This window comes from Athene noctua, chromosome 4, assembly GCF_965140245.1.
Source record: "Athene noctua chromosome 4, bAthNoc1.hap1.1, whole genome shotgun sequence".
NCBI classification, from domain to species: Eukaryota; Metazoa; Chordata; class Aves; order Strigiformes; family Strigidae; genus Athene; species Athene noctua.
Window position 1 is genome coordinate 57,996,921 of NC_134040.1, and position 26,095 is coordinate 58,023,015.

The 26,095-nt window shown below is 40.7% G+C and overlaps 1 protein-coding gene across 3 annotated transcripts in view; it reads right to left on the reverse strand.

Moving 5' to 3' along the window:
• SGMS2 (sphingomyelin synthase 2) overlaps nucleotides 1–25,825 on the reverse strand; it is a 37,190-nt gene extending 11,365 nt beyond the window's left edge. The window contains exon 1 of one of the 3 annotated variants that reach the window (XM_074905476.1): nucleotides 25,790–25,825. The gene's annotated coding sequence lies outside the window, so the exon portion shown is untranslated. Of the gene's footprint in view, nucleotides 1–21,267; nucleotides 21,844–25,789 lie in introns of those variants that run through there. The other 2 variants (XM_074905475.1, XM_074905474.1) reach the window with 2 other exon arrangements.
• Nucleotides 25,826–26,095: the final 270 nt, after the last annotated feature.

Here is a 26,095-nt window from a genome sequence, read left to right on the forward strand (position 1 = left end):
ATAATCAACGAGCATATGAAAACTAGAACACACACGCAAAACACCTGAGCAACTGTCTACCACTTGCCACCATCGTCCATCGTTTCCACACCCCCCCAGTAACACTCAAGAAAACAGTGATTTCAGATGCTTTTTCTAGCTCTTACTAATCATACCGTAAACTCTGCGTCCATAAAAGAAGGGGATGTTTAACCCAGCAGCCAGACAACGACCTCTCTGACGCTTCCTACAACTAAGACTATTCTTTTAGAACAGCTACAGAAACCACAGCCTTACTTAAAACTGTAGTAGAGTAACATTTCAACTTCCACAAGTCCTTTTCTTAACACACACATTCTTCTATTCCCTCTGTCTACTAAAGACAGACTGTCATGGTTTAAGCCCAGCTGGCAGCTAAGCACCTAACAGCCACACGCTCGCTCCTACCTGCCCTGGTGGGATGGGGAAGAGAATCAGAAGACAGAAAATTTTTGTGTTGAGATAAAGTCAGTTTAACAGGACAACACAAGGAGAAATGAAAAATAATACTAATAAAAGAATATGTAAAGCAAGTGATGCACAATGCAACTGTTCACCACCCAGAACCCAATGACCAGTCTGTTTGTGACCCTTCCTCCCCACTCCTGGCTAGCTACCCCAATACAGAATCATAGAATGGCTTGGAAGGGACCTTAAAGACCATCTGGTTCCAACAGCCCCTGCCATGGGCAGGGACACCTTCCACTAGCCCAGGTTGCTCAAAGCCCCGTCCAACCTGGCCTTGAACACTGCCAGGGAGGGGGCAGCCACAGCTTCTCTGGGCAACCTGTGCCAGTGCCTCACCACCCTCACAGTGAAGGATTTATTCCTTATGTCTGATCTAAATCTACCCTCTTTCAGTTTAAAACCATTACCCCTCATCCTATCCCTACACTCCGTGAGGCAGAGTCCCTCCCCATCTTTCCTGTAGCCCCCTTGCAGTACTGGAAGGCCGCTATAAGGTCTCCCAGGAACCTTCTCTTCTCCAGCCTGAACAACCCCAACTCTCTCAGCCTGTCCTCACATGGGAGGTGCTCCAGCCCCCTGATCATCTTTGTGACCTCCTCTGGACCCACTTGAGCAGGTCCATGTCCTTCTTATACTGGGGATCCCAGAGCTGGACACAGCACTGCAGGTGTGGTCTCACCTGAGCAGAGTAGAGGGGCAGAATCCCCTCCCTCAACCTGCTGTCCACACTTCTCTTGATGCAGCCCAGGACACAGTTGGCTTTCTGGGCTGTGAGTGCACATTGCTGGCTCATAGTCAGTTTTCCATCCACTGATATCCCCAAGGGTCCTTCTCCACAGGGCTGCTCTCAATCCACTCCTCGCCCAGCCTGTATTTGTGCTTGGGATTGCCCTGACCCATGTGCAGGACCTTGCACTGGAACTTCACAAAATTTGCATGGGCCCACCTCTCAAGCCTGTCCAGGTCCCTCTGGATGGCACATCCCTTCCCTCCAGCACGTCAACGGCATCACACAGCTTGATGTCATTGGCAGACTTGCTGAGGGTGCACTCGATCCCACTGTCCATGTCACCAGCAAAGACATTAAACAGCACCCATCCCAACACTGACCCGAGGAACACCACTCGTCACTTGGACACTCGAACCGTTGACTGCAACTCTGAATGCGACCATCCATCAAATCCATGTCTCTTCAATTAAGAGACAAGGATGTCGTGTGGGACAGTATCAGATGCTTTGCACAAGTCCAGGTAGATGACATGAGTTATTTCTCTCTCTGTACACTGAGAATGATGTCCTATAGTACTGAATATCCCCCTGACTAGCTTGGGTCAGCAATCCTGGCTGTGTCCCCTCCCAGCTTCTTGTGAAAATCAACTCTATCCTAGCTGAACCCAAGACATAAGCTTACAACAGAACACATAAGTGATTGTATAGAAAGAATCTGAACCTCATTGTTTAAGTTTTGGAACACAAGTCTACTTAGCATTCACCTACTAAATCAAGACCCTTCTCAACATGTTATACATAGCAGTCACTGATGTGGAGATCAGCAAAACCTCATACATTTTATATCCTGCACAGTTGAAGCATTTTTAGAATTATGTATTTACTTAAAAAGACAGAACATCACAGTACATAGCTACCTTTGTTCCTTCTCTTCTCCACAAACACCTAAAACCACTAGTAATGTAAGTAAAAGGAAGATTTTATTTTCAGATATTAATGACATTCAGGTAAAACAAAGATCGAAGAGCACCTGAACTACAGATAAACAATAGCCAAACAACCTGAAGTACAGTGGCACCCAGGTTTTTCTATTAACTTATTAAGCAAAGAAATTATACCTACAGCTTGCAGGAAAAAGTTGTGTTCCTTCCTGGTACTTTTAAAAGGATTGTAAGGCATATCGATCTACCACTTCTGATGGCTCATCAAGGTTATTTCAAGCAGAGAGCATATTGTGGTCAAACCTTTGTTTACATTGGTAGTTTAACATGCTATAAATCATCTGATCAGTGATCTGCAAGAACATAAAGGCTTTCCTTCATAGTACCTTTTCAACCTGTTGCTCCCATACTCTAAAAAAAAGCAGAAACTCTTTTGATGAAAAAGACAAAAACACTCTGCTTGAAGCTTTCAGTCTCTTGCCAATTTGACTGGCCAGAGAAGTGATAGATAAAGAGCACCAACAGCCTAATCATCCTCTGCTACAGGCTGCAAAAGCAACTCCCCAGTAGTACATAAGTTTTTCTGCCAACTTCCTGTCTCCAGCTCACATACCTCTCCAAGTCCCTCTGAAGGGTGTGGTTCCTTTTAGCCTCCCTGTTGTCCTTACGTTAATTTAGGTAAAATATCTTAGTGCTTCTTTTGCCAAACCTGGGACATTCCCATATCAAAAACAGGAGATGCCCATAAACTATCTAGTAGCAGGCCTTAAGACTTCAGTAACCAGGCAGCAATGCTCAGATCTGGCCATCCTGCCAACGTCTAGGCTCTAAAACAAAAACAGAACAAAAAAAAACAAAAAACAAAAAAAAGAAATCAAACTCAATTGCTCTAAGCTATACAACATCCCCGGGGGTAGTCACAAAGACCTACACAAAATTGGCCAAGTAACCTAAAAGGATAAGTAAAATACCTGCAAGGGATACACTCAGGTTTGTGGAACAAGTTTCCTTTTTGGAACCACTTCAATACCTTCTAAAAATAGACATGTACCCTCATCAACAAGCAGAGCTTCCTAACCTGCAATATTACAGCAGAAGTTATAACTGCCACAAGGAACAACATATTTCAAGGAAAATCTTAACAGTGAGAAAGATGCAAAAAAGCTGGGGTCTCAACTGTTTATCCAGAGCTTCTACTCACTCCCATATGAGTAGCTCTTAGTTTTCTGCATCCTCATTTGACTGTCACTCAAAAGAAAACAGTTGATTGGGGTACAGCTTTGAGACAAGTGTAAGAAAGCATGTCTACATTTGGCTCTTTATGCTAGAACTTAAGAAGCAGTTTTATTTAGCTTGTTAGTCATCTGATTTTTACGTAAAGGTCATTTTCACATACAGTTAGCTCACAATTTGTGTTTCTCATCCAGTATTTGGAACTCCTGTAACATTTCTCAAATTATTTTAACTTTTATCATTTAGCAAGGACTGAATAGTCACAATTTGTACAGGCCTTCCAAATAAGTTCTTAACCTGCTGTTACAAGTATGAACAATACTACTGGAACAAAAGAGTCCAAAACAGTAAAACTGATCTACTCTGACATTAAGGAAAGCTAAATATTCATCCACAAGATGGAGAAGGTTTCGAGGCAGTTGTATTTTTAAGCCTCATTCAATGAGGCTTAAATTCACCTTTGTTAAGGTTGGCTCAAACATTTGATACAGCTGTAGTATATTCTTGTATTTGGTAGTTGCAGAAAAAGGGTCTGTGTACTGCAGAAAAAAGCCACGCAACTGGGAGGTAACATGAGAGAAGGTTATAGTATCATAGTTATCTACATCCCAGTTAGCAGGAAAAAAAACCTGTTAGCTAGTTTGTATTTTCTTCAGTGAAATTTTTAGGACTACCTATGGGACCAGAACTAGAGAAGCTGCGTAGCCTCTGCTACCTTAACAGCAATGAATAAAACAGCTTTTGGGGATTTCTCTTTTAAAAAGCATTCCAGCTCTCTGTTTTTATAGTATCCCTTCTTCCATGTTGCACATATGCCTCACAGCATGTACACCACTGGGAAAAAAACAAAACAAAAAACAAATCCAAACAAAAAGCAACCAACCAAAAAACAACTGCTAAACCAGATCTGAGCAAAATACATTTAGGTATGCAGAAACAGGACTGAGTTTAATGTTTGCTTATCATTACCATTTCTCTACAGTAAAACTATTTTCAGAGCTGTGTTAATCTTTCAGCTGTACAATGTTTATGCTTACAATATAAAAATACATGCACAAAGTGAACTGCAGTTTATCTAAAAGTTACAAGTTTATCTTTTATATTCTCTAGTAGGCTGCCAACACATTTCTTGTACTTCTTTAGCATTGCATGAGCAAGTAAGATAAAGCTGCATTGCAGAAGCACCACTCTTTCAAATGCTCTCAGAACTGACATTATCATCATATTGACACTTGAAATAAATTTCAACTTTTATAAAAAACATTAACTACTCACCTTGCATAAAATTCTTTCCAGTAGTAGCAAGAGAGCAGATACTCCTACCTTGAGAGGGGGATTTTGCAATTCTCTCATTTTGGATTACTAATGTACCAACAAATGCTGTATTTTAAGGACTAAATCCCCACACTTACCCAGATAGAGGGGAAAAGCTTCAAGGTTACTGGCTATCTATTTGTACAATCCAAGTTTTACCAGTTCTGTGAAATTCTGTTCTTCACACATCTTCACAGTAAGCAGGGTATTAGTTTCCATTTTCCTGGCATTTAGTATTCAGTACATTCCACAGCAGTGCCAGGTTTCTGAAACAGTATGTCCCCAAAATTACAAAAAAATATTCATACCCACATGTGTAAATATGTAGATTATAAATAAAATATATGTAAATTTTCCCTTAAGAGCACTCACCAGGACCCCAGTGACTACCTAAGTAAGAAAAAAAAAAAAAAAAAAAGGCATCTATTTGAGCTCTTTTGTCATTCTGAACACTGCTAAATAGGTTTGCCTTCATCATGTGAAGACATCTTCAAATTCTTCAACTGTTTGGTCCCCAGACTCCAAATGATCATATTCATTAACTAAGAGTTTGATGCCCTTTAAAGGTGCTTTGCAACCTGACACCATGACAGGCTTAGATTTTCCTATTTATTTACCCTTATCTTTTAAAAACCAAGGTCACAATATCTGTTGAATAGCAATTACTTATTATCTTACAGTGCTAGAGTAACTCATTCTAGCAATAATCCACACGTATACAACAAGACAATTATTTATAGGTTAACAGACTTTCCTAAAACAAAGGTTTTGAGGATGGTCAGAGTTGCACTGTAGAATCAGAAGCACTAACACAACAATTCAGGTTAGAAGAAGACTCAGGAGGTCTCTAGGCCTCTGACCAGGATCAGCTATGACATCAGATTAGGTTGCTCAGTGTTTCACCCAGCTGTACCTTCAACATCTCCAAAGACACACAAGCTCTGGAGGCAGCCTGTTCTACTGCTTGGTTGTTCTCACAGTGAAAGTTTGTGGGGTTTGTTGTTTTGTTTGGTTGTGGTTTTTTTAAATTTACTTTGTTTATAAACCTACTTGTTATTACAAATTATATCCCTTGTCTCTCATCCTCCCACCACTGTGAAGAGGCTGGCCCTGATGTTTCTGATGACCTCCTCCGAGGTATGAAGGTGCTGCTGTTAGGTCCCCCTGAGCCTTCTTTTCTTCAGACTGAAGCAACCCAGCTCCCCCAGCTTCCTTTTGCAGCGTTTGTGCTCCAGCCTCCTGACCACCCTGACAGTCTCTCTGCTGGGTTTACTTCCAGTTTATATTTTCCCTGGATGAAGGACCCAAAAACAGACACAGTGTTCTAGATACAGCTAAGAAGTACTGAGCAGAGAGGAACAATCACTTCCCTAAAAATACTGGCTCTGCTCCTGTTAAATACAGCTCAGGATAGTGTTGGCTGCCTCCACTGCCAATTCACATCACTAGCTCCCTTTTCAACAGAGCTGAAAGAAATACTGACCTTTTTCCAACAGGCTAAAGACTCCCTCAACTTCTTCACTACAGAAAAAATAAGGTTAAGTCTTCTTCCTACTTAATCTACACTCTCCAAAATGAGCCTGTTTCAGTATTTCAGATCTAGACAGAAAAGCCTGCTAACCTGAACTGATATTTAAGCTCTGAATCAGCTGCTTTTGAATAAAGGGGAAAAAGGTGCTGTATCACTGCATATTTAGTAACATCGCAAAGAAACGTAGGGCTTACATTCTTTTTTCCATTCATTATAAATGCGTAATAGAAACACTCTACAAAGACTGGAAGTCACTCTACTATCTCAGTCTTATCAGACATTAATAATTCCGCAAGAGTGCCAAAGGAAGCCTCTGGATCATCAGGCTTTTATGTAGGTTTGGTGTCTGAGCATCTCGGGCTTCTCACTGCTAACTGCTTTCATTCTGCAGCAGCTTTGCAGACACTGTTGAAGAATCACTATCCAAGGCAAGACTGTTCTCAAAGAGACAGCAAAGTTTAAAGATTTGTTAAGAGTCTAGGAGCACATCTGATGCCCCACATCCTTTCTAGCTCACACAATAGTGCAGATGACTGCTGTGGGGTGGGGGTCCCTGGCAGAGTAGACAGGAATGCTTTAGACTGTTTTGTGAAATCCTCTGCCTAGTTACAGAGGGTAAAGGTTGCACTTCATAATGGGAAGTCAGACCCAGAGATTAGTCACCACTTTCAGTACAGGTCAGTGAGGAATCACAGTGACTAATGTGTGCTTTAAAGTGACTCTGCTACAGCTTATCAGCCACCAGGAAGCTAGAAGAGGAAGTCACATACTTAGAGTAAGTTTATCAGTGATACACCCTGAAAATACTTGAGTAATTATCAAGAAGATAATGCCTATCCAATTTTTCCCCTGTGCTACTCCCAAAAAGCAGCAGTGTCAACTTCAAAATAAGAGGTTGCATTTATGAGAACATTCTCATATTTCCTGCAGCAGTAAGAACTCTCTTCCTAAAAGTTTAAAGTGAGAGGACAGTAACTCCGGAAATCTGCAGAATATTTTATAACATTAGCAAGAAATAAGTAAGGAATACAGGTACAAGTTGTACAACCCAGACAAAAGCTATTTTAGTACTTAAGTATACACAGAGGTTCATACTTCATAATGCTTACTTAAAAGTCAAAAACAGACCTTAGTCCTTGCAAGGCATACAACATTAAAGAGACAATCATTAACTGCAACCCTCATCTAGTGATAACAGAAAAACACCACATGAATTCTTGGGATGGGGCGTATTTAAAACTGATTTGTATCATACTATAAACTAGTTTCACATACCCCTCAGTTCGATTGGCACATTGCAAATTATGGGTCTCTACGCAGGAACAACACTTGTGTTCAGAGGTTCAAGCAACTAAAATGTCCCTTTTCAGAAACACCAATACCTCCTTCCTTCCCCCCCCATCTTGGGGTATCCTGTAGATATATATATCCTGACCAATGTTTCACCCTCCGTGCCAAGACTAAAAATCTAGCACACTGTCAAACAAATCAGGAAAGAGTCACGGAATACTTTCTCTTCTCTCCTCCTCCTAAAAACCTCTAGATGGTTTTCAGCTTACTCAACTCTAATGTAGCTGCCTGGAAAGCTGCATGAGTATTAGTTAAGAGGGATGATACAGACAACACATTCCCTATCATTGATGGTAAACACACAGATTGGCTGCAACTGATCATGAAACCATCTGCTCCACTATTTTGGTCTTCCCCTCTACCTTCTTGACACAGTTACTAGTTCCTAACCTCACCTACCACCAAGCAGCAACAGCATAAGGCTCCTGCATCACAACCAACACCCAGTAAAACAGAGATGGGAATACTCAGACCTCTTTCGAGCCATTCATTCACAGGCTCTGACACCCAAATCTAGGTCCAGCTCACACACTGAATGTTTCTGGGTTTTGTTTTTTGGGGGTTTTTTTGCAGCCTTTCATGACACACTTTCAAGAGTAAAACCAGATAAATTTAATTCTAACTCCATGAAGTTAAGACTACTAAGAAATTCAGTGACTACCATGATCAACCCACACAGATGTTTATGTAGGGAATTAGAACAACAGCACAGAATCCTTTCATAATTTATTATTCAAGCTTCCAGTCTGCAATAACCAAAAATAAATCAAATTTCCTATATGCAACTGGGTTTTTCACTGAAATCCTACCCACCAAGTTTAAGCACTACGTTAAAACTGTTAAAAAAATGTCATCACAACCTAAGCTTCCAATGTAGTCTCATGGTCTTCCTTAAACTTTTCCATGCATTCCATTAGCTCAAGATTTTCTATTAATAGAAGAAAATACTTTCCACATTATGCTGACAAGAAAAAACATTTCCTTTTTACATTATTTAATTAGTCAGGGAAGAAGACACTGTTTAGCTTTAAATACTAAACACTTAAGTGCTATCCACTTCAAGACTTCCTTCTTCATTTTTGTTTCTGCCACAGATTGATGAACAGAACACATGTTTCCTTAAAATTATCTCTTCTCCTGCCTGGTACACTATCTCTCCACAATGCTGAGTATCATGTTTAAATAAAGTTTTAAGATGATGGTAACAGTGGGACTGCAAATATCACCCAAATTCTTTCTGTAATATCTTTCCCAGACATTTTGCTGTCTCCATTTGAGCCTCACCCCACTGGTCAGAAGAGGCCAAGAATGCTATTAATGTGTTTTTACTGCCCCTCACAGAGCTACTAATTACCTCAGTATCTAACTAAACATCTCCAAAATAATTCAAATTTCATTCTTCCCTGCTAAACGGCAGCCTTTGGTAAGAAGTATTTTCTATCCTCTAGAATTTAACAACCCTGCATTGAACATCACCGTGGTAATGAAATCTTTTTATGTCAAGCTTCTCATGAGGCTCAGCATAGAAGCATTTACCATTCACAACATTCATCTATTTTCCTTCCCCTTCTCACCTAATAATTTTGATAAGTTTGGGGATTTTTTAAGCTTTTAAAACAAATTTAAAGAATCAGGTTAGTCAGAAAGGATTTAAAGAACAAAGTTAGTGATGCTTATCCTGAATTCCTGTTTATTAAGACTGCAAAATTAAAACTATTGCTGCAAGAAAACAGCCGAGTACCATCTTCAGCATTGCTCCTAGAAAAGCCATCATTAGATTCTCATTGTACCATTAGACAACTGCTTTGTAACATCAATATCTTGTCCATGCACACACAGCATGACTAAAAAAGGTACAAATGAAATTACTAATCTAATCACTGGTGTTATCCTGATTTTTATCCTACCAATTGGTAAAATCTGGTTTGAAAGTTTTGAGATTGGTCTGAACCCCAGGTAAATGCTTTTATAATACACAGTACCATATACCTCAGGTATCAACTTCCACTCTGTAAACTATCCGTTATGCCAAAGGGAGGCTTCTAGTCATCAATGAACATGTTATCTTCAGAAGCATAGGAAAATAAATTGATGACTCAAACTAATCAAGCATGAATGTGAGGTACAAGCTGGCCAATCAAATGCTCTCCTAAATGGCATTCGTATCAGTTGCACGGTGTGCTGCAGCTGAATAGTGTTTATTTTCCATTTGTTTAAAGACTTGGACAGTAACACTACTATTTCTTTAAATTTTAAGTCAAAATAATATATCCACAGTAAAAAACACAAGCTGGAACCCAAGTGCAGTACTGAACATTTGTCTTACTGTCCATAAGAAATTTTGGTGGGGTGGGGGCAGAATAGAATATGTGATCAAACACAATGTTTCAGTAAAGACACTTAGAAAAAGTTATTTCCAAATATATTTTGTAGTTCTTGGCCACATTTTCATGCGAGGTCCTAGAGCTCTAAAGCTTCTTTGTAAATAGAAACTATTTTATAAAAATTATTCAAAAAGCATTTTAAAGCATTCTTATCCCATGTCCAGCCAGACACCTATGTATACTCTGATTTGGGAAAGGGAGGACATAAAGAGGTGTCACAGACTAACTGACATTTATAAAGAGTAACTACAAGGTGACAAACAGATTCTATAAACTGTTCCCCTAAAACACACTGCAGCAGCCAGAACTGCAGCTGACAAAACTGTTTAAGAGGATAAAGTCAGCCTCATCTCTAGATTCACCAAGACCAGTGATGTTGTGAACACATACTAGGCAACCACAGTGCACAGTAAATAAGTGGTGAATCAACTAACTCCACATGATCAGTTACAAAAGTCTAAGGAAAGAATCAAGTGTTTGACTGGAAATAGTGTGATCAGTTTTAAAAGAAGAGAATACAGAACTCTGCAAAATTAGGGCACAGTAAAAACAATTACTCTAGTCTACCAGATGGTGTCTCATGAAGGGTATCTTATTTTATATTGCTATTTTTGCTGTGCTCCTGCATGAATCTTCCTCAAAAATACTAATTATGCCAGAAGAGATTTGCATTTATCAGCAAAGGTAGTTCTTTAGAAGTGACCTCACTTTAGGGCAAATCGACATAATTAAGAGAATTATTGTCTAGAGCAGAATTTGAAAGCTAGACACTGTAGTGGCTTGGATTTCAAGAGCTTTCATCACGATAGCACTAGAGCAATCCACGCCACTTGTTAAGATACCTACCTAGCTAAACACAGGTCAGCACAAGGGCTTGCAGAATCTAGCCTCTGCTAAAAACAGCTGTTCCAGGAACTGCTGCTGCATGGCCATTTCACAGCTAGAGAGCCACTGCACATGCTTTTGCTCTTAACTACTCTCCTCAGGGGAAGTATCATTTTGCCAGGAGTAGGTCAGTGCATCCGAATATCAGTGGTGCCAACACTAGCCTAAGAACTCACATCTAGTGTAGAGACAACAAAGGGCATGGAAGGAAGTCTCATCAGGACTTTAGAAGATCAACCATGCCAACTTCACTTTATAGTCACTACTTAAAAAGGATATAACTGCACAATTTCATGGCTGCGTAACTGAAGCACAGAAGATAACACTTCTCAACATGACAAGGACAACATTAAACGTGTGAATACCATGCCTTGCACAACAGACATTGTGTCGTAAGAAACACCTCCACAGTAGCAATTATAGGACCACAAAGAAGAGGGACAAAAGGCCTCTAGACTAATGCAAACCAATAAGGAAGAAAACAAAAGACTCATGTACATTAGGCTACAACCCTAACATTTGAGTGATACTAAGATGTTAATGACAGCTGGGGCAGCCCAAGAAAGTGGCCTGGAATATTCTACACTAATCCCAGCTCATGCAATCTCTTAAAACTGCTTTACTAAGACAAGATACAAAGATGGGGCTGGTTCAGGACTTGCCATACAAGCTCTCCCCCTTTTATTTAGCTGGAAGCAGAATTCAAGCTGGGATACTAGCAAATTCCACCTTGTGCTAAACTGATCCACTTCCCTCAGCGTAGCAATAATTATAGTTCATGCAAACAGTCTAGGCCATGCAATTTCAACTCGCATTACAGGTCAATGTTAGTTTTACTTAACTGCATGAAGTACAGTTATCTCTATTATATTTCTTTATAAACACCGTGTTTTTTTATTGCATATTTGTATAAACAAAGGCATAACAAGTTATGCATGTGTAGGGTGGGTTTTGTTGTTTTAAAAAAAGAATATAAGGAATTTATCTAAAGTGCCAGAGCCAATCTATTTTTTCCCCTTCCTAATACTTTGACTTTTAAGAAGTCAGAGTCTGTTTCTGCTAGATTTCTTTTTTTTTTTTTAATAACCAGAAGTTCTTTTAATAGTATGCCCATATGAAAAAAAAAAAGATTAAAAATACTGTCTTAAAGTCTTTACACCACAAGGAATGCAAAATGCTGCTCTGGCTTAAGATACAAATTGAGTTAGAATTTTGTACATTAAGTCTTTCAGAAAGGAGGACCTATACCCTACAACTTCTCAGATGAGTTCCCATTATTCAGTATCTCATTCAAGACAAAGAACACACAAGAAACAGGTTTTCTATATAGTAGTGTTAGTATTCCAGCAAATACTGGGAAACAAGACAGCCTGAAAACTACACCCAGCCTCTGAGCAAATCCAATTTGCTTTTATTTAAGCTAATGTACATTATGAGCTGCCTTAAGTACTGAATACTCAGTTATGTGGGTCACAAACAGAAAAGAAGTGTTGCATCTTTTGAGTAAAGACATCTTCCAAACCCAAAAATGTTTCCTCTTACATTCCTAGGACAGCTATACTAAAGCATACACTCAAAAGAAGTTGCCTTCAACTCTGAAATAGATTAACTAGCCTAGTCTAAAAAGCACTATACAAAGAAAGTTTCCAGCTTCTCAAAAGTTTCCTCTGGTCCAACAGGACAAGCCCTGTGATGGCACAAGCTGGTACAGAGCTCTTGCTCTGCAGGAATTCACAATAAAATTTGTTAAGCATGTTCAGACACCAGAACACTGAATACTCATACATGCATATTGAGGCACTTCCTAGTAAGATATTGAGTTTCCACTAACCCTCAACATTTGAGCTAGAGTGAGGACTTCACAGCAGGCAATCCAAAAAAAAAACCCACCACCAAAAACCACAACACCAAAACAAACAAACAAAAAAAACCACAACAGGGCACAAGTTGTTCTCCAGTTTAACTATATGAACCATTTTCACCACATATACAGGAGGCAGAATAGTATGACAAGAGTGCTCACACACCCACATACTTTCTCTAAAGTAGTTTGAATTTAGGCAAGATGCTGTATGTTGTTTGACATGTACCAATATGAAGATCTATTTGAAATACAGTTTGATTACCTGCAAACATACTTCAGAGGCAATCACTCTATACGTGCTGCCAGATTAAGAGGTAAACACAGACAAAAAAGGTCTTCTCAGACAAGGCTAGACTTAAGTTATACCAGGCTGTACATTAAACATTAGGCCAAAACTGATTAACCAGTTTTGATGCCTTGATCTCCCCAAGAAGGTCAGGTTGAGCTAAGGTATAGGTCAATTCATGACTACATCTGGCCTACATGCCTTCAACTCTCCAAACAGACTTGCTTTGGGTGAAGCATTTTAATCTGTTCTCTCAGACTGAGTCTGACATTTTGCTCATAACACATTTGTGTCAAAGATGATGAGATTTAGCAGAGAAACAAACAGCAGCCACTTCATAGTTTAAACAATGCCCCAAAAAATCTAAACTAAGCAAGTGGAGAGCTTTTCTAGATGTACATGTACTTCAAATTCACATGCCTGGAATTATGAAGTGACACAGCACTGGGAAAAAAAAAAAAAAAAAGAGAGAGGAAGCAGAGGCTGCCTTTATTCTAACTCTACAAACTGTCCTAGACCTATAGGTCTCATGAAAAGAGGAGATGAGGGTGTGGAAACAGAGTGTTTCAGAACAGTCATAATGGTGAGAAGACAAAAAAAAAAAAAAAAAATCTGTCTTTTACTCCATTTAATCACACTATTACAAACATACAACAACAAAAATACTGCATCCTACAGTTTACAAGCCTTCTGATGAAAGGAGAAAAGCTTGTAACCTAATTCTAATTGAAAACACTATACAGTATCACTATAAATGCACGCATAAGTAGATTTTATGTTCCATTTTCAGCAATGTGTAAGTCATAAGCTCTGTAATATCAGTCTAACACCTGCTGACTAGTGCAAACCATTAAAACCAGAGTAAGCATTTTCATAATAGTGTGTGTTATGGAAGATTAACCAAGATAGTAATTCTTTCAGCAAATTATGTGAGGCCTAAGTACAATACTTCTCTCATAGCTGTCCTTATTAATTGCAATACAGACTTTGATAAGCAACAACCTTTTCTGTGTATTACATGCATCACAGTGAAATTCTAACTAAACTGTGTTGCCTTAAACACATGTTCTAGAAAGGCTTGCAGTGCTAAAAGCTTTGTGTCCAATTTCAGTACAACAGGATGCAGAGGGAGAATAGGAAGAAAGCGCACATGCATGCACACTCAAAAAGAGTTGTGGGTAAGGTAAAAGAACATAGTTCTAGTGTTTGCCATTAACGCGTTACAACAGAAAAGAGAACTCCCGCTTTCCTGCAACTCCTCTGCGTCCAGGTCTTTGAGAGGGAATATCAGTCATTCAGTGCTGAGCTCCTCAAATGTAAGAGAGCTGAAGAGTTTAGACCAAACCCTATGATGTTTAAGAGCTTATTTTAGACCTTCTCTAAGTCCAAATTCAGAAAAAAAAAGAAAAAAACAGAAACTGTTTATGGGAACATTAATCCTGCAGTATAAAACTAAGCCAGACAGCTACTTACCTTGTTCAGATTGTCCACTGACTAGAAGGCAATGTACACAGGAAAGTAAACAGCCTGCAATCTGTGAATCATGCTTTTTAAAAAAAGAAACACTAGATATCAGTGAAAAACTTTTAGAGTAAGAAGTGTAATTATTTAGATTTCTGTTAGAACTGAAAATTTCTTCAGACCCATTACTTTAACTTCAGTGTTTGACAGGCATTGTGCCTTGTCCTGTGGTTGGTCAGCTGCTATATATTTCATCTATATTTCCAACTTTTAAGTCAGTACCAAGTTACTGACTTTCACCATAGATACACATTATTCCACCCTACTTTACAGAGACAAGTTGCTCTACACAGAAGAAATGACTACTTATCATAACGTATGCCTGCTTGTGCATATGAAAACAGCTTAGACATTTTTTTTTTTAAGAACTGCGTTGAAGAAACTAATGGTTACCACAAAAAAGCTATCCTCAGTGGAGAGAGCCTGCTATTCAGCTGTATAGCACATGTAGTATTCAATTTCATGGTGGGAAATACTGCTAAGACAATGAATTTTAACCACTGTCTGTAAATTCAGGATACAATCACTGCAGCAGACAGAAGTTTAAAGCCAAACACTCTTTCAGTAAGCCATCTTCATGTTAACTTCCAAGTTCACTATGGCATCTTAGAAGAAGCAGTGCCTTTCTTGCTTCAGAGCCAAACAGGATGCCACAGCCCTTCCTCTCAAGACTGAAGTCCATCATGGAAGTTAACATATTTGTAGGAAGACAGAAACACTGAAAAGAGTTAGTTTTCTATTTAAGTGCATGATCACTTTTAATAGTCAATACAGGATTCAAAACAATTCACTTAATCCTCTTTCTCACAGGATGGAAAGAAACACAGCTTCACTTTGAAGGGACACCTTTAACTTTCTGGGACATTTTGCATATCAAGTAGAGTTGGTTTTTTTAAAAAAAAATCCAAAATCATTCCCTATACATATGCAGTGAAACAAAACAATTCTGTGAAAACACAGCAGACTCAGCATTTGCACTTCTTCAATAACTGCAGCTCAGCAAGTGTCTTAAGTTGGCCTTGTTGCTTGTTAAGTAGAGCCAAATTTTGTGCTCATAATGAGCCCCTACAAGACCAAGGTAGTATGCCAGAAGACAGGAACGAACTCTTGTCAAGAGACACACTCAAAGGGGTGTATAGATCAGTGAAATCAAATGAAGACAAGTTCATGCCTTAGAGTGGTACTGTAAAGAATGCTCACACAGCATCCTTACAGATTAGAACAGTATTATGAAAATAGGAAAAAACACAAACTTTGGTAGGAACTTTGTCATGCTCCTAATACACAGGAACTAAAAGTAACAGAAGTTAACTTTAAGCTACAGCATACTATTAGTTTCTACACCCTCCTGAAATAGGCTAGTTACCAGAAAAACTCGTATGAACTAATCGAAGGTAGATCCATAGCAATTAATTTCTCTCAGCATTAAAAAACAAATTGGCTTTTGAAACTTCAGTTTAAATGCTTTTGGTTTTATACTGAAATTGTAATACATAAATTTGAACCAGAATAACTGGTAGAGGATTAAAAGACAGACTTCTATATTAAGTATGCTTTTACCACTGTTAAGCCAGTAACACAGCATTCCATTTTTTAAAACGTCCTTTTGAAGCAGTGGCAATGATGGGAACAGTTTGCTTCAATACAGCCTGTGTTCAGTCTCAAACCAAGACATGAGCAGTGGTATTTGGCATCCTTATAAAGCATCTACAAACAGCAAGTGCTGTTTCCCATTTACAAGGTTGATGTGGGGGAAATAAAACAAAAAAAATCAGATGAGCTGTAATTACTGTAGAAATATATTAGAACTATCAACGAGCTATAGGATTACATCATGCCCTCCATATGAAAGGCAGAATTATTGACTATGAGGCAGCACCATCTCTGCTGCTGTTTCCCTTCAGCAAATTGTCTCCTTGTTTAGGTCCGCTCTGCTAACCAACTGTCCAGCACTAGAGTGAACATAAGCAGAACTTGGGTGTGTGAATAAGTAAACATTCTGTCACCATTACGTACATCTCACAGAACTGAAGCTGATTGTGGGAAGTCATTCAGCACCCATCACACAGTTCAAGACCTTACAGGGCTAAGCAGTTTTTCTCTGTTCAGAGCTTTTGTTCTAAGAAGTGCAAACATATTTCAACAGGAAACAACAATCAGTAAGAGCAGGTGACTTCTTGAAGGACTTTTACAGATGCAAGCATTCTATTAAAGATACATTGGGGAGGCAACATATGCCAAAACATTTGTAATAGACACTTCCATAGAGGAAAACCATTACCTTAAAAACCATTACGGCTTTAAGCTAGGTGTTACAAGATCCAGGTTCTAGACAGGCTCTGACAGAGACTTGTTCTTTGAGGCTGGACAGATTCCTGCACTCTGAGACAAACTCCCACTTATTTTACAGTTAACCAAGATTTTAAAAACAAACCATCCAACCAAATTTAAGTTCTAGTATTAGAGGCATGAACACCAGAGATCTGTAATTAAACAAAATTTTTAAAAAACCTTCCATAAGTCACACTCTACAAACACAAGCTCCACTAAGTTTTGCTACCTCACAGTTGCTTGCGTAAGACAAAACTGAATAAACATACTAGTATGATTTAACCCATATTAGTATTTAAAACTTAATTCCTGGAACATTTGAGTTTACAATAGTAGCAAGACTGATCTGGGCCTAAGATTCAACAGAGACTCTAGGCAAAAAGGTCTTCTGTCCCAAATGACTAGAAGTTACATAACTTCACATGGAACATACTGGTTTATGACCAGTAACAGGTAAACCTGACTCAAACATCTTATTTCATCAAGAACTTCCCAACTGCCTGGAGAGTTTCTGAAAACCAGTGATTAGAAATTGCTGCAGACAAATTGTAAATTCTCAGATGGAGGATTAGAATGAACGTCTTAAATATATTTAGCTTCCTGGTTTTGTTTTGCTCGCTTTGTTCAATTTCTTTCATGATGTCCATCTCTTTCACCATCAAAGTAACATTACTGTAACTGAATATTCACATTTAAACATTATTTGTACTCGAAACTTTTCTACTCAGTTTCAGCCATGCATGATAGGCTTGCATCCTATTCCCGAAACGAATTGTATTCAACTCTACATGCTCCATTTAAGATTCAAGATTACTGCTAAATCAAAAATAATCCTGAAAGAATTTATTTTAAGATTTAGCCATTCTTAAGCAAAAGTATCCATAAATGCTCTGCATCAGTTCAGCTTAAATCACCCATATTAAGCTGATGCAATTTACCAAAACATTCAGTGCTGCACCCAAGAGACTCAGCATCTTTTCTCAAGGAAGAACAGCTGAAATCCCTAGTCCACTTTGCATCAGTAACCACAGACGCATAAAACCTGCAAAGCTTAGCGTGAAGCTTACTCCATTGCACGGGATTCTAGTAAGATTCAGTATCAGGAAATCCAAATATATAAAAAAAGGAACAGAAGACTATAGAAGGGAGCAGCAAGTAACTCCAAAAGCCAGGAATAGCTTTGTGCAGCAGCAAAGCTGACCCTCTGAGAACCTCACAGTTCCACAGATAGCAGCAACCTATTCTTTATAAATTTCATAAACAAAAACTAAGCGGGATGTCCTTGAAACTTAAACATGGTAGTTTCAAGTTAAACTACATAGACTGGGGAAAGTAAATGAAAGCAAGACACCTGTTTTTTTTATTCAGGTACCTTCAAGTGAACAGGATGATGTTCTTTTCTAGGGTTACACATCTGAGAAATGGTATTTACTTGGAAAACTAAATAGTTAAATACAGAATACATGCCTTTTTACTATAAACCTGTCTCCTCAGAGTGAATGCAATGAAGTTTTCCTGAGTAATTATGCTCAGCAATTCTTTTCTTTGAGGATTTAAATCTGAACACTGTTTTGCTAAGAACCATTCTACTTACAATGATTAATTCAACAGATTCGGATACTCTGAAACTAATTTAATTTCTTAATCTGTACAACAGACCAGACTTCAATATTTTTAATGCCATCAGACTGCAAACAACAAGAGGACCACAGCTGATGTTGCATGTTTTGGAAGGGACTTAACACACAGTAAGGCAGGAAGTTTTATGCAGGAACCACAAGCATGACCTCAAGGCACAGTAGTCCCCTTCTATTACAGATACTATACATGTTAGCTAGAGGGTAACAGGCTTGCCTGAAGCTGATTTAGTTTTAGTATGCAGCTGAATCCTATTAAAATTTGTATCTACAGCTATAAAGTAGACTTCCAAAACCAACCATATTGGTAAGAAGTACTCTATGCTTTGTATTACACATATGTCCAGCCACACAAGAGCTATTCTGGGGAAGAGAAACAGTGGTAACATAAACAAGTGTCCTAATATAGGAGACACTTGTGATTATTAAAGTTCTGGAACTTTAACAGTCACTAAACAGTTGGGTTCAATATAGTTAAGAAATATCTTTCAAACAGCTGCAGAATGGACAAGACAGAGCTATCTGTGTTACATAAAAACTTTCCCATCAGCAGCTCTTAAGGTCTTCAGCATCTGCTGGGACAGTGGTGCCTGGACGCCTGACAGTCTTAGTGTCTGCAGTATCTTCGGGGACAGTGGTGTCCATGGTACAAACAATTCTCCTAGCAGACAGATCTCTTAGACAGTGGACGTAGTGTTACATTAATCTTCCCAGCATCTGTTTGGATGACTGCAATATCATATCCATACTAAATAAAATGTCACAGCATCTGTATTGTCCACTCCCCACAAAAAATATCAAAAAAATACTGTAGAACAACAGCTAATCAAAACTAGAAAAAAGCTAAACAGAAGATGCAGACTATTTTGTTATATCTGCGTCTTCGAAGTCCATTTCTATACTAGGAGACTAACTGTAATGTGACATTTCTTCAAAAACCTTCTTTCACATTCCCTGATCCTTAAGAAAAACTACTTTTTAAATCATCACTTGTCTCAATTTATTTTTATTTTAAAATTTTATTAATCCTTACAAATCAATACACTACTTCCTAGACTTCATACTTTTATTTGATATAATAATACACTGTAAATAAAGAATTCTCTGGGTTTTAGAATGAAAAATACTTGAGTACTTGAGATGAAGTCTCTTATTCAGCTCTCCCAGAAACAGGGAGGTATGTGTGGGGGAGTTATTTGGGGGGGGTGGGGGGGTGGGGGTGTCTGTTTTTTGTTTCGTTTATTTTTAATTGATAAGGAAATATGAAGTTTTTCAAAATACTGCATCCGTATAATAATTCTGATGTCTACTTAGAACACTGAGTTTTGAATTCACAAGAAAACTTCATAGAAACAGGACAGACAGTTAAGCCCTATCATTTTTATGTCTTGCAGTATTACAATCACTAGATGCTTTTATGATCCAGACAAATAGATGCTCATCAACATGCTAACCATAGCTCATATTTAAAGTTTAAGGGTACATAAAGTGATTCTAGATTCAAATTACCAACCTAAGAGTAGAAAAAAAATATCCACCTTTGCTATCTTCAGGTTTTCATTTCTCCATTGATTTCTGTACTGTCCTTGAAGTAAACTTAAACAATCTCATTAGAGGCCTTTATCTACATACTATTGTCATCACCTTGCAATTTCATCTGAAGTTTCCCCCACACACCCTTTGATATGTCCAAATACCCCTTGTGATTGCACATGCTACACAGTGTACACTTGAGTATTTTTCTGAAGGACAGACATGAGTATATGTTTCTCTAAAATCAGATATGGATTATATATATTTTTACTGAAAAGCAACGTAAATCCTATCCAAAAGAAAAAAATATGGAAGCAAGCACATTTACCTTTCTAGTAAATTAAGACCTAGATCATTTAAGTTACATTAAAATAAAGTTATTGGTTTCAAAGAAAAAGTATCTAAGGCTATACAGACTCCAAAAACCTGCCCTATCAAATAATAATACACATAAGCAGCTACATTAAATATAATAAAAAAGAAGTTTCCTTTTTAGGCAAGCCATTTAATAAATGCAGCTTCAAGTGAAGCTTGCCAAAACTTCTGTAAGGCCCACTGTCTCAGAAAACTCTGTGCACCTGCCCGTTTATGCTAATCTCTCTATGGAACCATTCACCTATATAATTAACTGTGTATAAATTAATAACTGTTAAGTGGCTTGAGGATAGACAGATATTTGATCTTCTAAGGTCTAAAAAACAAAAAAAAAATATTAGAAATGGATTAAACTGAACAGCTAGTCTACATTGTATTCTAGGAGTTTTACCTTGCCAGAGCATTATGCATTAACTACTTTTCACAAGGATTTTGAGCTAAATTTAAGACAGAAACTATGCAATCTTAATAGAAATGTACTCTGCTGCTAAGTCAAGGAGTTTAGTTTGGCTGCACTTCAGGAAGTTTAAGAGTGGCTTCAACGGAGCAGCCAGACATACAGCAATGAAAAACAAACCAACCCTACAGCAACGCACCTTTACAACCCCCTTATGATCCTTATAGTAATCTTTCATCTTCCTGAGCCGAAATCAGGCATTTTGAAGGGTCCTCCCGTTCAAGTAGGTATGCGGTACTGCTCTAAGTATGCACACATTTCCCACATCAAGAATATACAATTTTACTTGCAAACTATGTTTCCATGCATTACATATTTGCAAGAGAAATCAAAACAGCAGGTGCCCCCCTAATCAGAGAAGCCTCTTCAAGAGAAAAATTAAGACTATTTTACAGGTAAAACATACGTACTCTAGACATGGAAGAGACGGCAAGTGAAGGACGGCTCTTCCCAGTCTCTGTCCAGTTCACGTGGAGAGGTCTTCTGCGAAAGAGGTTCTCTAAGTGCGTGTCTGTGGCATGCCATGCTTTTTTAATCCACCTGTGCCGTTCCCAACTTACCTACTCGGCCGTATTTGTAAAAGCTTGCACTGCTGGCAGTTCCTCCTCTAAAGGCAGCTGGAAGTCTTTTTAGGAGCCTCAGGGCTCTCGGGTTTGGGCTCTGCAGTTCCTTGTGGCCAGACACTCCCACCGCTGAGGTAGCAGCACGCAGAAGCAGCTAGAAAGTTTGCCACAATCTCTACCTTCCCCTGCGATTCGCTCCTCTCGCAGCCTCACGCTCCTCTCCTCCCTGGCGTCAGGGACTGGCTTTAAGGGCGCCGGCGGAGCCGAGGCTTCTCGGAGCGCTCCCGCCCGCCCGCTCGCCGCCTCGCCTCAGCAGCGCCGCAGCGGGGAGCGCTCCCCGGCCGGAGGGCGCCGGGGGCAGCGCTGGCTCGGGGCTGCCGCCGCCGTGTTTACCGCGAGTCTCGTGCTCGCCGCGAGAGCCGCCGGCCCGCCTGACATCATTCATGCTCTCACACACGCACCCGCCCACTCCATTGCCAAACGGTGACTCACCCCGGCGCTGGCTGCGGCGGCTGCTTCGGAGAGGCAGGGCTAGAAAAACCGGCAGGACCTCCGCCGGCACCCCGCCCGCCGCTAAAGGTGGCGGGTGGCGGCGCGGCCCCGCCCGAGCGCTCCCGGCCCCCCACCCCCCGCCTCTGCGCGCGCGCGCTGCCCGCGGCCCCGTGCGGCCGGGCCCGGCGGCGGCGCGGGGGAGCCTCTGCCCGGCCCTGCCAAACCGCCTCAACTGCGCCGGGGGGGCACCCCCTCCGGGGTACGCGAGGTCTCGGCAGATGCAGGGGTGCCGGTGCCCTTCCGAGGCTGCCCCCCGCCCCCGTGCCGGCAGCCTCTGCCCAGCTCCCTCAGCCATGCCTCACGGCCGCCTTCTCCTCCGCTAGCTACGTACGGCCCTCGCGGGGCGGAGTGTGTGTGTGTGTCTGGGGGGGCGGCTCAGCCCCCCTGCCGCGGGGAGAGGGTTAAGTTAGCTCGCACGACGGGATACCGACATCTGCACTGCCCCCCTGAAACGTCTGCTGGGAGGCAAGCGCTGCCCCTGCGGGAGCCAGCTCAGGGGCAGGGGCGCAGGTGCTCCGGGACTCACACCCCCCCCCGCCGGGCCAGGCCCCAGCGCCGCGGCCCTGAGCAGGGAAACGCTTCCCGGTTTTGCCGGAGGATTTGATTTCCAGGACTGCTCCGAAACGAAGGATAACCGTAACTGAAACCGCCTGCTTCTCATGTCTTTCATCCCTCTCCTCGGATTTAGGTTTGGTTGGTTGGGGTTTTTTGGGGGGAGAGGCGGTATGATTTTTCCCTTCTGTTTTTAGAAGAGTAGAAGAGTTCCCCATCATTATGCAGCAACCGGATTTTGTTTGGAGTTTTCCAGTGTAACAAACATGGGAAGGCGGGGGGGGGGGGGGGGGGGCGCGGTGTCAACTCATCCCTACGGAAACTCACTTTTGGCCGAGATACACCTCTCCTGCCTTAACGTCAAACAGCTTCGCAACGAGCACGGTCACATGAAGGCAGGCCTGGTTCACAGCCCTGGACCCAAGGAAGGCACCTGACCCTGTATTTGTTACACCCCTGGCTATTCTGCTTGGGTTGCTCACACTTTGTTTTTTTTCCACAAAAGCTTGGGGGAAGGGAAGGGGGAATCTGCTTTATTCCAGCACGGGGTGGAAACATTTTCAGCACTCTCATAGTTCTGTGGGACAGGGAAAGTCTGCCCTGGTCTAACAGCGACAGGGCAGCATGCTGCTATACACAGGATGCCAGGATTTTAACTTTGCCCTCCTGCAGGCCTAATACAAATAATATATTATACCCAGTAAACAATTCAGCCAGACTAATGCTGATCATGTGGCTAGCTGAATGCACATACACACCTGTAGTGGTGAATCAAAGTAATCTCTTGGAACCTCACAGCATTCTTCACTGCCTGCTCCGATACGCACAGACACACCCCCACTCCCCAATTCCTTTAACTGAGTAATGAATGTATCCTTTAAAACAAATCTGAAAAAAGGAATAGAGGTACCATGCGAGAGGCAAGGTGTTTGTTTTTCCTGATTACAAAGACATATATATATGCTTAATTGCATACGCTAAATCACACACAAGTCTTTGCAGAACTGGGTTTTACTTGAAGACGTTACACAAAGAGGATAATGACTGACTGGTAACAGTTCAAGAGTAGAAATAGTAATGGAGACTAAAAAAAGTATCTACAGGCAAACATACACATAGACACAACAAATGCTACACAGAGCCGCCCCCCCCCCCCCCCCCCCTTTAAAAGAAAAAAAAAAAAATGAAAGGAAAAGTTACTGGCATTTTTCTAAATTACTTAGATACAACAGTCATCGGAAACACTCTTTAAACTCTTATTCTTTGAAGCATTGCATTTGAGAGAGCAAAAAATAACAGTACATGAGCTCACTCTGTTCAAGGTTATGCTTCACATCCAACCCTACAAGACTGTCCTCACAGGTGACCTGTTGAACTCCAGAACTTGGTCACAGAGCTCCCGTTGAGCTCAGAGGTACATCTATGAAGAGCTGCTTGCAAGAGATGGTCTGTAACTAATTTGGTAACTACTGTTTGCAAGTCTTGCATAGCAACAAACTTTTGAGAGCAAGTGGCATATTTGTGAAGTCACAAAACTTGGCAGAGACATTAGCAGTACATCTCTTGATCATTTCTTTAAACTAGATTAACTTCACGAGGCCCTTTTCAGCCAAGAATTATGAAGGAGAGAATTTAAGACTTGCAGAATGCTGACTATTCTATGAGGAAAAAAAGAAACCTTACACAGAAAATTCCATGGGAGACCAATATACAAATCACATTCCCTCTCACCTCCCAGCGAGGTGGATGTGAGGGAAAGAGGAGAAAAGAAGAATTTTGAGGGAAAAAAAAATTACTGCTCCTTTCAGCTGGAACAAACCCAGCAACTTTTTCATTACTGTTTATTTTTTTCCCCCTTTCATGAGATCAGCAGGGATATTATTGGAAGCAGTAATTCTATAAACGAACACAGCCAGCCTGTGCATTAAAATTCTGACTATTTCCAAAGAGACACCCAGGCAGTTTTCAAAGGCAGCTATCACCAGAATCCTGCTTAGTTCTGCCATGGGACAGAACTAAAGCTGCAAGATGGGGTTTGTGTGGGGGGAAGCAAGAACCATATAAGAATTTGTAGTCCAAGCTGAGTTTACAGTTTATGGACAAAGTAAACAGTAGTACAAGAAAAAAATCTACTTCTGTAGCCAAGACAACATCTATACAGCAATTTGATAAGGAAGAACTATATATCTGTGCTCATATCAAGTAGTTTCACAACTAATTAATTGTGTAGGCACATGTGTTCCAATGAGCTCACACATATTTGTAGCCTTTGGTACAGTTATGTTAAAGGTAGATAAAAACATACACTGAAATGTCTCATACACCCCCATAAGTATAGTTCCACATAATTCTTCCTTGCTTTTTATTCAAGTAGCATATGAATTGGGGTAATCCTACAAACTACTTCTCTACAGGCCTAATATTATTTTTTGTACCCTGGTTCTCACAGCAGCCCTGTTATATCTATGAAGGTGCTGGTTGATACTCCTACCTTGAAACAGATGAAGTAACTACATAATTATTTATTATTCCCTTCCAATTATGAAAGAATAAAATACACTTAAGCCAATGTATGTAGAGTATCAATTCATCAAGAGATTCATCAGCATACACTTTGCTAAACACTTAACACCTAATAAAAATAAGTTTCTTAATTTTTGAATCACACACATTTCAGTAGTGACATGAATACTGTCTCCAGCTAATTATTTTAATCAATTCAGTAGTTCTTTTTCATCAAAAGCTTTTAAACAAGAATAAGAGTTTACCTTATAGGTTCACCACTGATGTCACTATATTTTGGCAACTGAACAAGTAGATGAAAGAATAATCCACAAAAGGAATTGCAAGACAAATTTTTCCATTACTACTTCATAAGCATCACAGTTCAAAAGTAAACAGCACCGCCCTACTATTGTAGGTTAGGACCTTAAGAAACACATTTATAGCTCATCCCAGCTAGCACAACCACAAATTCAGCTGCTTAGATAGCAAGCCTACTTTGACAACTCAGTAGCAGCTGAGCCCAAGTAAATATGCAAAGAAAAAGAATACTACCTACTATAAAGCACCAAGCTGTCACGACAAGCACTGCTGTACTAAGCATACAAACTTAGAAGACTTTGATTACTGCTACCACTTTGCACGAAGACCCTTGAGCAAAGAAACCTCAGTGAAGTTCCCTGAAGGCGCTTTCAACCCTCATGAGGGAAGAGGAGTGAAAGCTGCGAGGAAACAAGCTGCCCCCTGACCGCTCTGGGATTACCTGCGGCCTGCCGCTCCCGCCCGGGGCCGGCCCAGCCCTGCCGCCCGACTGCCGAGACGCCGCTGCCGCCTGCCCTTCTCAAGCTTTCAAAGGAGGCGGGAAGCGGCGGCAGGCCAATGGCGGGCGGCCTGCGGCGGAGGGAGGCAGCCCGAGGGGAGGCAGCCCGAGGGGAGGCAGCCCGAGGGGAGGCAGCCCGAGGGGAGGCAGCCCGAGGGGAGGCAGCCCGAGGGGAGGCAGCCCGAGGGGAGGCAGCCCGAGGGGAGGCAGCCCGAGGGGAGGCAGCCCGCCGCGCCCCGCAGGTGCCCG